This window comes from Tinamus guttatus, unplaced genomic scaffold (assembly GCF_059628265.1).
Source record: "Tinamus guttatus ecotype Peru unplaced genomic scaffold, ASM5962826v1 Tinamus_guttatus_pri_ptg000021l, whole genome shotgun sequence".
Taxonomy (NCBI): Eukaryota; Metazoa; Chordata; class Aves; order Tinamiformes; family Tinamidae; genus Tinamus; species Tinamus guttatus.
The window spans coordinates 822,411-832,847 of NW_028288555.1; positions in this window are offsets into that span (position 1 = coordinate 822,411).

A 10,437-nucleotide genomic window follows, 5' to 3' on the forward strand; every position below is an offset into this window, starting at 1 on the left:
CTTGAAATCTTTAAATCAGAAAATAAAATTAAAGTTTTTATGGAGGAAGAAAAAACTAATACTTGCCTACAGTAAATCTTGTCCTCTTAACTAACTGTACATTAAAAGATTGTTACCAGTTACGGATTCCTTTATGTATTTCGTTTTAACATTTCTAACAGTAGCCTTGTAAACCTCAGCTAGACAAGGTAGGTGTAGGGACTTCTGCTGCATTAGTGTGCAAATTGGAGAGGGGATTTTTCCATGCATTGGGTAGAGAAGGCATTTAAATTTCCCCCACCTTTTGGGGAAAGCAGCTAAGTAGTAAAAAAAATCTTATATTTGAGTAGGAAACCACTTTTTATGAGATTTCTGCAATGTTATTATTAATGTATAGAAACAGATATGAGAAACAACTGAGGAGAGCAGATTTTTTTCATGCACTTTAAACAGCACATTTCTAGACAAAAACTTCTTCCTCTGTTTCTATCCTATTCCATTTCTTTGCATATCTGCTGTTCCTTGCTTCTAGTCTTCATGCATATTTGTATATGTATAGCCTGATTCTGATTGCTCAAGATACCTTGAACCTCTGAGTTTTGTATATGTTTGATTTACGAATGGAAATAGGCAAATTTTCCCAGACTCTCTTTTTAGAGCTTTCCAACAAAATTATACTGCAGCAGTGACACTTCTGTGTAAACATTTTGATGATGCATTGCAAAAGTGGTGAAAGAAAAAAATTCTGTTTCCAGAAAAGGAGGCTTGAGCTACCCCTTAAAGAAAACTGGTTCTCAAAGTTGCAGATGCATAGGCTCTTATCTCCTAAATGGAGGGTCACATCCTTTGCTTCCCTAGGAGATAAGCATCAACAGTCTATTCTGGAGGGGGATGGCAGGAGGCCCATCTTCCAAAACCTGCAGGAAAAGTTGGCCTTGGAAGATGATTATCTTGGCTGCAGGCTCTGGAAGAAAGGAAGAAGTATTCAGCTCTAAGAAGAAACTGTAGGAGACAAAAATGTAGCCTCAGCCAGTTTTTAAAACAGGACTTTAGGTTGTCTCGGTGCTGGACATTAACAGTTTTGGAGTTTGTTAAATAAAAACTAAAGCATCAGAGGAGACGTTCTAGTTTTAACAGAGTCTGGATAACAGCAGCAGCAAAATGTGTCAGATTCAATTTGAGCTCCTGCTAGAAACCTCAATATTTGTTCAATGCCTCCTGTAGACTTGTATTTTAATTGCTGTGTTGGGCTGTGTAGGTTAAACTTGGCTTGGTAGAAATCACCCGTTTCACATGCAGTGTAGACATGTCCCATGTGAAGGCTCAGACCCAGTCAAGTGTAATGGTGTAAAAAACATATGCAAGAGCCTGTCTGGGGTATGACAATTTTGTTGTTTTGTTTTTAATGTTTCTTAACACAAACTTGGAGGAAAAATAGCCTTTCTGATTTTGGAGCAGGAAGATTAGATGGTTATCTAAAACTTTGCCAGAAAGTCTGTGCTATAAACCCTTCTGTTTGTTAGGCACAGGGAAGCATCTGCCATAAGGGGAGGATTCACCATGGTGGGGGGCAAGATTTTCTCTGTCATTCCTCAAAGGACAAAAAATTGTGTACCTCTTCAAAACACACCGTGGAAACATGCAGGACATTTCTTTGATACAGTTTTAGAAAAAAAAAGGTAGCAAAGATTGCATTAACTGGTGATTAGGCAAACTAAGGTGGAACAAAATCCTTCCTTCTACAGAGAATAAATGACAGAAAATTGTCAGTAAATCAGATCCAAAAGTTACTGTGTTGTTAGGGCTCAGGTACAACGGCAAAGAGAAAGGTATAAGGAGCTGTGCTGAATCACTGATAATGCAGGAAGTCAACTTTTTTTGGAGAAGGAAGACTTTTTTATTTGTTTTTAAAAAGCCAAGTGCTCTGTCTTCATATGACTGTTCATATCATGACGAATCAAGATGAATACTGTCTCTGCCAGCTGAAAACAACTGTCACGCCTTTCACAGCTGGAAATTAATTTTAATTTGGTGTATTGCTATTTCTGAATGTTGTTTTTATGGATTATACTCTTTACATTCCCTTTCAGAATAGTGACAGATACTTCTGCTGAACGGTAGGAGCTTATCAGTTGCAGACCATTTTGTGCATTTTGGTCAAACTGTTTTATCTTACAAAAGTGACAGGAACAATAATGCATTGCAGTCTGGCCTGTGACTGCATGTCAGTGACCTCCAAACACAGTTCCTGCTCTTGCGGGTTTTCTGTCCTTATCCCACTGAAACAAATCAATGCTCTTGCCCTGCGAGGCCAGTGAAAATAACATGGGCAACCTTGCTGAGTCTGCAGGTTTCAGGTTTTCATTGAATTAATGAAAGCCATAGGGGATTCCAATATTACAGCATCTCTGTTGTAAGAGATCTTGGTTAACAGAGTGTGCAGTAACCTCTGATTTTACCAGTTGATAACACATAGGAGATGAAATAAACTCATCACTGTGTATTCTCAACACTTTATACATAATGTAATAAATGTAAAAGTATTTTCAAGGCTACATGGGATATTCTCAAGGGCACCCATGGGTTTAGGAGGCCAACTGCCATTAGATTTGGGATAGAAATTAATCTTCTGAGGCACAAATGTTTATTAAAAAATTAATTTCTAATGAACAGCAATTAAGCTTCTAAATACCATGTGTGTTGGTATGAATAATATTTTTTTTCTTTTGCCCTCTTTCCCCTGTAACTGCAGAAGTAGGTAACGGACCTCTTTGGCCTCTGTGACGGCTGGGCTCCTTCCCCCTCTCAACCTGACTTCTCACAGGTAGCCCTATCCGTGTGTTAACTACCACATTATCTGATCCTGGTGGTTGCCTCCCTGATTTCTTTCCCCACTCAGACGTTAACCACCAGTAACAGTGCTGGTGGCGGCATCCTGATGGGGAGATAAGGCTGACTGTGCCTACACCAGCCAACAGTCATTTCTGAATTGAAAGAATGACTAAGTCAGTCATGTCATCCCATAAATATGGGGCAGCCCGAGAGCCCACTGAGCTCTCCTTGCATGGCAGTGGGCTGCGCAATCTTGAGCAGGGATGCCTCTCAAGAATAATCGTCGGGGTTGAGAGATCCTTCCCACTACAGATTTGTGGTAAATGACTATAGCGTGCTCTCTCTCTTTCTGAACTTGTAAACTTTACTAAACAAAAGTGACTTTGTAACTGTGCACAAAACCCCTTAGTCATAAACTGTTGAGCAAGTCTGGGACTAGGATTGGATCCTCTCAGAGAGAGTTTGGAAAGCAAGGGGGTCAAATCTGAACCTTGTGACTCAACGAGAGGGTGTCCTTGATAATTCTGTGTATATCCTGTACCCCATGCAGTAAATAATAAGTGACCTTGTCACAGAATCTCGTGAAACCATTGTCATTATCAATAAAACCTGTTCCTGGTTCTTTCACACAAGTGCATTGTTGGGGCCTTAGTAAGAATATATAGGAAAGTGGAGTTTGTGGGGAACTGGACCGACGCCTAGCAACCGAACACCTGGAGGAGAACCAATCAGCTGGGAGCCTGTAGCCAATGAGTGCTGCTCCTCAGCGCATGCCCACCTGCACCGGTATAAAGCCCTGCTACAGACAACAGCAGGGGGAGTTGACCTCACTTTGTGTGGAGGTGTTGTTTGCTCTGGCTTGTGGAGAGGGCCCTGGCATTTGGTGTGAGAGTGACCCTCGACAGTGCATTGTGTCACTTATCTACACCGCCACTCGTTCCATGACAGCCTCTTGTTGCCAATACATCTACCTTAAAAAAGTCAATCTTAAACTGTGATAGTGTCTCTGCAAACTGAATGCCAGCTGTACCTGGTAAACTTGAAATGACTGAAAGTCATTAGTGCTTTGGTGCCTTTTTGATAGTTAGTGATTACTGTTTTATCTGTAATTTCTGCCAATAAGGCATTTTTTGTTTTTTACAATTAACCAAAAAACCTAAGGACTGATTTATCAATGACTTGTCCTTGCTGGCTTATCCTGTTCATAGCACTTCTGCTTCTAGATCAAGCGCTTGAGATTCACTCATAGGGAAGGAGGCTCACATTTCATCAGCAGATAAAGATGGCTTAAATTTTTACTACCATCCATCCAGTAGAATCCACGTGCACCAATTTTAAGAAGATGTTAGTGTGAATGGGTCAAATTAATATGTTAAAGAAGCTATAAAAGCTTTTACAGAATATATATTTTTTTTTGGTCTTTGTGTTTTGCACTCCTTGGGGCCATAAGAGATATAGAGCAAGAGGGTTTTTTTTTTTTGTGTTGTTATGTTGCCAAATTGATTCACTTCCAGTGACAAGCATAAAAACATAAAGTATGAACAGCTGTATGAACACTGAAAACTGTTCCTTGGGTTATCTACATTTCATATCTTCTTTCAACTGTTTGCTTTTCTTTCATCCTTTAGTTACCCAACATCCTGTTTTCTCTTGCTGAAACTATTTCATTTTTACCTTTTTCTTGACAAATGACTTTTTTGCTTCATTTTATCCTTTTCCTAAGGGTTCTCTTGGGCTTCTTGTTGCCCTTTCATTTGCTTTCTGTCTATTAGTTTATAGAAACCACTGCCTATAATAGTGGTATCAGGTTTCTACAAGCTATTATTCTCTTATAGACAGGACAATTCATTGATTGTTCTGAACCTAGCATGTTTCAGTGATAAAATTGACAGACATTAAATCCCAGGATGACAGATTTTCAAGGCTTTTAATCTGAGGGGACGCACAGCTTTGGAACACATTCATAGAACTCCTAATTCTAAAACGCCAAAAAAAAAAAAAAAAAGGCATTAAAAGGTAGGTACACATTTAGCAGGTAGAATTTAGTGTTAATACATCTGTAATAATTGAAAGAAAACATTTACATATATTTTGTTAGGATCTCAATAATGTGAGACAAGCAGGCTCAGGACAATTCTAAAAGAGGTTGTAGAAAAAAATAAAGCACCAAACAACCCTTAAAAATAAAATAAAAAAGTTAAAATAAGATGCATAGAAAAGACATGATGAACAGTATGGAAAGAACAGTAGTACAGGTCTATAGAGTGGTATACCTTTGTGTGTGTGGTAACAATTACTCATTTTTCTATTGAAAATTTTGTCAGCTGCTAAGATAGATTAAGAATGGTTAAAACAGTGGAGATATTATTATTTACTTTTAAAAATACAAATCCAAGTTCCTGTCTTGATGTAAGTGTGCTAGCTGATTTTATAGCACCAGTAATGTAGATTATCTCCTTACCCCATTCCCTTTACTATGATTTTAGATTGGGAACTGATTTGATACATTACTTCCAGCTTTGTGAATTACAACGTTCTGATTTATCTGAGCGAAGACAACATATAAGAAAATTTAAACCCCGTTTTACATTATCCAATATATTACATTCTGTAATTTGTTATGCCACTACTGTAATTAGAATTTTACATTTCTGATGTCTGTGAAGAATGAAAATAGGCACTAACAGTAAAAAGTTACAACCAAGATATTTACTACCTAGTAAAAACAGTAAATATACCACCATCAGCTAACAAGAGGCAGGTGAAGAGCAGCTTTGTATTTGTAGTTACCTGTAAGTTTTTAATGAAGAGATACAAAGAGGAAACATGTCTTTTGGCTTTTATAGCTCTGTTAATACAGCTAATGTAGCTGTGGCTACAAGCCGCAGAAGACTACTTAATAAAATGCAGATGAAAATGTGCATCTAAGCACACATCTCCAACTTGCTATTCTGTAGGGCTTAAGACTCCAAGCACAGTAACAAGCTAACCATACTTTCCAGCTGGATTTAGATTAGTTACTCTCTGCACATGTCAGATAGATAATATCTCAGCTGGCAAAGGGATTTTTCCCTCGATAGAGTTGCAATAGGGAGATGTAAAACCTAAGTGAGAGACTCTGAAGTAACTGACACTGAAAAACTAAGATTGTTGTTTCCGCCTTTACGACTCTCACTCTAGATCAGATCCCTGTTGTGCAAAGCTGTGTTTGGATGCTCAGAACAAGCATTCTAGCTCCCAGGAACTTGCAGGCAGAGAGGAGATACAACATGATCTTAACTGAGGAAAAGGTATAACAGCATAAAGATAAGACCTCCCTTGTTAGATGATCTGGCAGCTACACCAGAGCACTGTGCTGCCATTCAGAGAGACCTGGACATACTGGAGATATGGATGGAGTGGAACTTCATGAAGTTCAACAAAGGCAAGGACAGGGTCCTGTACCTGGGTGGGAATAACCTCATGCACCAGGACGGGCTGGGGATTGACCTGCTGCAGAGTCCCTTGATCAAGTCCTGTTGGACAAGAAGGTGACCATGAGCCATCGATGTGCCCTTGTGGCCAAGAAGGCCAGTGGTCTCCTGAAGTGCATGAGGAAGAGTGTTACCAGCAAGCAAAGGGAGCTGCTCCTGCCCCTCAGACCTGATGAGGCTGCATCAGGAGAGCTGTGTCCAGTTCTGGGCTCCCCCAAACAAGAGGGAGATGGAGTTACTAGAGAGAGCCCAGTGTAGGGCTGCAAAGATTATTTGACCTGGAGCATCTTTCTTATGAGGAGACCCTGACAAATCTGGGGCGGCAGAAGAGAAGGTTGATGGGGGGATCTTGTCAATGTGTACCTTAAGGGAGGATGTCAAGAGAATGGGGCTAGACTCTTTAGTGGTGGCCAGTGTCAAGAGTGGACAAGAGGCAGTGGACACAAACTGAAATATGGGAATTTCCAACTGAATATGAGTAAAAACTTCTTTGCTTTGAGGGTGACAGAGCTCTGGCACAGTTAGTCCAGAGAGATTGTGGAGTCTCTGTCTCTGGAGATATACAACAACCACCTGGACATGATCCTGTGCAATGTGCTGTACATGACCCTGTTTGAGCAAGGAGATTGGACTAAATGATCTCAGAGGTTCCTTCCAAACTCAGACTTTCTGTGATTCTGTGATCTCCACCTGTGAATTATGGTAGTCTTGTATCCTAGAACCTAGCAGACCATTTCCTTAGGACACATCCCTGTGCCAACATTTATAATTAGGACCATACTAGTTGTATATGGAGGTTTTCATTTAGCACAATGCTAGATATTAAAGTTTTTTTTTTTTTAAGTGAAAAACACAGTAAAACTAAACTGCCAGGTCTGTAAGATTAAGCTGCCAGATCTAAAACGCCTGAACCATATGGTGTACAAGATGAAAACTGACATTTTTATTTTCTGAGAGAGTTTTGAAAAGTAAATGCATAACAGATGCAAAGTATCAAGGTGCCTGAACACCGTTTTCATGGATGTGAAGCAGGAAGGCTTTAAGCTCTGCTCTGCAATCCACAGAAAACCAATATTTAGACAACTATTCAGGTGTCCTTCCTTGAATAAAAGCAGGGATTTTGGATGTTGTTTCTACTGTAATTTTCCTTATAATAAGATTTCTCACCATCAGTGAAAAAGTATTGACTAGTGCTCTGGAGAATTGAGTATATTTTTTTTGTAGCTGATAGCCCCTACTCTATATACCAGATGTCCACTGTACACTGGGAGCTGTGGATAAGTGGGACTGCAAACTGCAAAATATTTGAGTGGCCTGCTGTTATATAGTATGTGGACTCTTCTTTTTTCAGGATCCTAGTGCTCAAAATTTGTGTGCATGTTTTTTAGGCAATAGTCCAACTTCTATGTTTACTTATTACTGAGATTTAACTGTGATCTCAAGTGGCCATGAGAACACAGACCTGATTCTTTCATAGCTCCACTCATTTTATCTTGACTTAATAGCATTGAAGCCTGAGAGAGGAAACTCTTTTTCATTTGAGAACAAAACTGCATGTGGTGTCTTCATTCTGAGAAGTGGGCAGTCTATTTTAAATATAATAGCACATGAGAAGGGAATAGACAAATAAAAGTTTTTCTCTTGATAGTGTAAAACTTTGTTGTTTTAACAAAGCATTTTCTGTTCCCTCCTCTATTTATTACACTTCTGAGTAAAGATTAAAAGAAAAGAGGGGAGATAGGAATTAAAAAAAAAAATTCTTGGAAATTTCAAGATTAGAAAGATCCTAAAAATCTTGAAAGAAATGGCTTTATTATTCATTTTATATCTTAGACAAACGTAGAGCCACAATCTTTCCCCCAAACATCTAGAGTCTGGTTTGTCATGATACTAAATACTGGTGTACAAGCACGGTGGAAGACGATATCAGACATGAGCAACATGATGATCATAGAATCACAGAATGGTTAAGATTACAGATTAATTTCACAGTCCCATAGCCTGTCATTCAGTCAGTCACTCTGCTCTGTGATCGCTGTACATGCATATGTGTGAGGTACCTCCAAATACGCTTGCAGCATTTACTACATGTGAGGTTAGATCAGATGTGGGGCTTCATGGCACAGTAATTTTCTGTGTTTTATTTGTCACACCCTATAAAGAATCATAATTTGCACATCAGCCTTCAGATGACTGGTGAGATTGAAATACAAATAAAAGAATTTCTTCATTTATTTGGAAAAAGGATTTGAGTATCTGGAAAATATTCAGAGCTTAAAGATGTGTGATATCCACACCTTGGAAAAAGAAGTGGAAAGCAATGTATGAGTTGATTTGAATCTACTCTTCACTCTATAGGAATCATGTATGCTTAGTGCTACTTCTATACATTGGGATCAAGGTATTTTTTCTTGTATTCCTTTTTCTTCCTTTTTTTTTTTTTTTTCTGGAAGCACATGATTCATAAACATGCTTGCACTCATTCTTGCTGTGCTTGCTGTGTGGGAAACAGAATAGTTGATATCGCTCACATAGTTCTGGATTCTTTCAGCTTGCTAGTGTGACAAAACAGTTACTTCCTTATTCACTTTTGAAGGAATTATTATGGAGATCTTTTTATAAAAATAGAGCATGAAACAAAACAGAGGTCATGAGTCATCACTAAATTACAATATAGTCACTATAAAACCTCAGTTATCACATTCATTCATACACTAGGTTCTATTTATAAACAAAACTGAAGTAGCAGTCAGAATTACTTCTGAAAACTGACTTCAGGGTTTACTTTTGCACTGTTAGTATCTGTACACAGTTTTCTGAAAGAATAAGGAACTAAAGTCAATGTCATGAGTAATGTGACCTCTTAGACCAGATCTCAGTTTGATATCTTTGTCTTAAACAATCCTCTACTGAAATGAAACATGTTTGAGTGATTAACACCAGGATTTGCTGCAGAGCAAAGTTGGAGAGCTGTGATGCTAGTAGAAGTCAGAAATCACTCATAAAAACACTCATAACATTTTATTTTTAAAAGCATTATTTATATTTGGGTTAGCTTTATTCTACACAGTACTGAAAAGAAAATAGTCTAACAGGGAAAATGTGTCTGAAAACCTTAAATCAATGTCTTTCCCTCTTAAAAATGTTCTGATTTGATTATTTTTTTCTTTTCCTACATGTTACCAAAACATGATTGATATGGCTAATTTTGCTCCATTTTTATATGCCTTTGATGCAGTAGTTCAGTAAGTTGTTTAATATCAGAGCCAGCATTCAATTTCATCAGTTTCCATGAAAGTGGATGAAAACACCCACATGTTTACTAAGTTTACTTAAGTTTACTTCCCAAGTAAAACTTAGGACTTGAAATGCATTATCTAAAGCGAGTCAAAAATATCAGAAGTTCCTGATCTTCCATGGGTGAGGATTTGGCCTTTAATCTCAGTATTCCACATTTTATAAATAACAGTTTCACATTAAAGGCTGTTTTGGAAAGGCAATTATTTGAAATTATGATTTCAAATGTATGCTTGAGACATATAAATTTGGAAGGCATGTTTATCCTTCTCTCTGTGTTACAAAACTTCCTAGAGTCAAAGGTAAATCGTTTGGATATACAGAGCAATTAGAGCAATTTTGTTTCTGTTTGAAGTTAGCAGGAGATGATGTATTTTCTTTGAGAAGTATGAATTTGTAGATAAATATTTCTTAGATTTCTTGTTGACATAGAAGTGTCTTCCATTTGGTCAACGTTGTACACTTCAGTTTGGGGCAGTTTCAAATTCTCAAAGGCCTACAACCAAAGATCATAGCTGTGCAAACTTATTCTTTGGAGTAGAATAGTTGTTTTGCTGTCAATTCAAATAATTTTGCAAGAATTATATAAAGTCCTGAAACATGTCTAAGAATCACTCATATGCTTGCAACTGAAATAGCACTGGTACACACTGAAAATGAATGGAACATTTTTATCAACAGTGTTTATGATGCTATCACAAAACCACATTTTTTCAAGGGCTTAGTTGGCTTTTTTTTTTTTTAAGAAAATCACACACAAATTTCTCTAGATTTTAATGTATCTTCACACACTTAAAATTAAGTAGGTGGCTTTGTTGAAAGCTTTGTAGTGAAGTGCTGCTAGTAATGTAGTTTT